This window comes from Osmerus eperlanus, chromosome 5 (genome assembly GCF_963692335.1).
Source record: "Osmerus eperlanus chromosome 5, fOsmEpe2.1, whole genome shotgun sequence".
NCBI lineage: Eukaryota > Metazoa > Chordata > Actinopteri > Osmeriformes > Osmeridae > Osmerus > Osmerus eperlanus.
Genome location: NC_085022.1, coordinates 20,730,308 through 20,733,708, shown reverse-complemented (window position 1 = coordinate 20,733,708; position 3,401 = coordinate 20,730,308).

Genomic DNA, 3,401 nt, shown 5'->3' with positions numbered 1-3,401 from the left:
CACCACACACACACAGTTTAAGTGTCTCCTGCAGTCTGCCACTAGGTGTCAGTGGAGAGTCCAGCTGTAGCTCCAGGGCTCCCAGAGCCCTCTGAAAGGTCATGCTGGTGGTGCATAGCACAGGGCAGCACTGGGCATATGCAGCCTGGATATATTTAGGTCGTATTAAGGCTCTCTAATCACTTTAGTTTATTGGAAGAAGCCTGGCTTCTGTCTTTCTTTTAGGCTATTGCAGGTTGGTTAGTTGGTTGGTTGAATACGGTAGCTAGCAGGCTGGTTAGCTGGCTGGAAGGCTGGCCTGCTGGCTGGCTGATTGTAGGTCTGAATAGCTTGCTGGCTGAATAGCTGTTGTTGGCTCACAAAGAGGGGTTTGTCTACTGAGGTGCTGGGAGCGCACTTAGGGTTGTTGATATGCAAGACGACAGACTGGACCACAATCCGCCTGCTTGGACTTAATCAAGCAGCAGCGTCTTGGTCTCCTTCCTCCTGCCATCAGCATTCCTGGAGACTGAGCCCCTCCGAGGGGCTCCCAGGGCCCCATCCAGCACCCCCTTCTAAGCCCTGCACAAGGCAAGCCCAGAGACAGTTCTTCTGGAACACTCTCTCCTTTTCCTGACTTGCATCTCTGTGACTGTGTCTCTTTCCCCAGACCTCCCAAGCTCTGCTCGTAGACTTTGCTGCGTTCTATAGACATGTCTCTTCTCAGGAACACTGCGCTGTGTTTTTGAAGTTTGTCCTACCAGAGTTCCCCTTAGAGAGGTGGCAGACGCTGGAAGTGTGTGTGAGTATGCAGTTGTCAGAGAAACTCCCCTGTTCACCAACCACCCTCTGATAACCACACACACACACACACACACGCATACAACCACACACAAACATACAACCACACACACACAAGCATACAACCACACACACACACACACAAGCATACAACCACACACACAAGCATACAACCACACACACACACACACACAAGCATACAACCACACACACACACAAACACACACACCCAAGTGAACAATGCATGTACACACACACACACACACAAGTACACACACACACACACACACACACACACACATAGGCGGTGATGTCCTCTGGTGCAGCTTGACCTTGGCATCACAGACAGGGCTGGTGAGAGCAGAGGGCGGACCATGTCATTAAACCTGCAGGGGCCTGGCTCCCTATAGAGGGACTAGAGCTGTGTGTCTCGCTGTGTCGTGTTGGGCTGCGGGGGGCGCTGTTTTACTGCTGCAAAACCCCCGCGCACACACAAACGTTCACCAACTCACACACACACATACTGTACACACACACACACACACACAAACACACAGATACACCAAAGCGCACACACACACACACGAGCCGGTGAAGGCGAGGGAGCCTGTCCCAGCCTCAGACGCAGTGTCATTATGCAAGGCAGGGCAGCATGCATACTGAAACACACAAAGACGGCTTCAAGGAGAGGGAGAGCGAGCCCATCTTGCTCTACCTCTCCTCAAATCGTACGTTACTCCTCTGCAAATAGGGAGTTTTATTTAAAGGTATATCTTTGTTCAAAGCCGATGGATTGCTTTTCATATTGTTCGAGTGAGATGGGTGAAGGCTAAGGTGATCTGGCGGAATAGGTCGATGAGAACTGAAGGCTGGGAAATAAAAAACAAATTAAATTGAACCCCCGCCCACCGTGCCCCATTCCTCCTTTTACATATTCATCATAAAAAAGTAATGCAATTATCAATAAGGCTAATCTGTTTGACGATCACATGGTATCAAAAGTCATTACTGGTGAGTTGTCTTTAATGAACTAATCTAATGAAGTGCAGCTAGCTTAGGGGCGGGTGTTTGTTGTGGGTGTGTCGTGCGTGTGTGTGCCAGTGTGTGTGTGTGTTCAACATGGATAAGCCTTTTCAAGGACAAAGAAAGAAGGTGGGTGTTCCTGCGGAGACAATGCACCCTCCACTCGACACGCTCGCACCCTGGGACACGCTCGCACCCTGGGACACGCTCGCACCCTGGGACACGCTCGCACCCTGGGACACGCTCGCACCCTGGGACACGCTCGCACCCTGGGACAGACGTGCTGGACTCGGCACACAGGCTTCCTACCTGGCGAAACAGGAACATGTTCCCGAAGAATGGCGATGGCTTGGGATGTCCGATTCCACAGCGAGCCAGAACAGAGTAGGGGTAGACCGAGTACCTGGAGAGAGAGGGAGGAGGAGAGGGAGAGAGAGAGGGAGAGAGAGGGAGAGGGAGGGGGAGGAGAGGGAGAGAGAGGGAGAGGGGGGAGGAGAGGGAGGGGAAAAGTGGATATGAGCGAAAGAGAAGAAGGGGGAGAGAGGGGAAAAAAGGCGAGAGTGGAAAAAAAGAAAGTGTGGGAGAGAGTAAACATACCGTGGTGAGTAATGATTAGAAAGGCAGTTGGGTGTAGGTAAAACTACATGAACGCTATGGTGAGATTACTGTGTCTAATCTGAGTGATACACTGCCCAGGCAGGTCCTCACACAAGCACACAACATCATGACGCCAAAGGATTTATTCACTGGGTGAATGTGAAAACTCCCAGAGACTCCCGAAGCCATGCATTATTCATCTGCTGTTCTGCTGACGCGCCACTTCTGGGTTAGGGGAGGATACTGGGGCGGAATGCAGAGGGGCATTGTGGGATACGACGGGACGTGATTCGGTCATACTGTTGTCTGCTGTGGCCTTGCTGGTGAAGTCCTCCGAGAACAGCTGGGACTGAGCAAGCGTGTGTGTGGTGTGTGTATGCGGTGTTTAGAGAAAGCGCGAGTGTGTGTGTGTTTGTGTGTTTGTGTGTGTCTGTGCATCCAAAGCCTGGCAGGAAGTGAGGGCCGTTCTCAAAGCTGTCCACCCGGGCCACCTCAGTCAGCTCCCTCTAGACATGAGTGCAGAATGACACACTTCCTGTTCCCTTTCAACCTTTTGTGATGTCTGATGAAAACGGACAAACTGCATGAGCAAGCAGAAAAAACATCCAGCCCTCTAGTGATCCAGTCTTTCAACTATCGCCCCTCCAGACCCCTGACAGCAACCTGAGCTCTGCTTGACCATCCAGCCCTCGTCCGCTCGGAGGAGACCCATTTACCATATCTCTAATGAGGTCTGAGGCTCAGAGGAGAACGTCTGGAAAGTCTTGAATGGTGACTCACCCGACGCCACACGCTCCTAATCAGAAGTGAGTCTGTGACAGACTGCCAGAGAGACGGCTCTTCACACACAGCAGTGCATCACCATGACTCACCCCACCGTTTTTAGCCCTCCACTTACACTACTCTGTGTGTGCGTGTGTGTGTGTCCCTCACACGGTGCTAAATATATGAAGCAGATTATGTGCTGGGCTTTAGAAGTACAGATGACAAACTGGCCTATC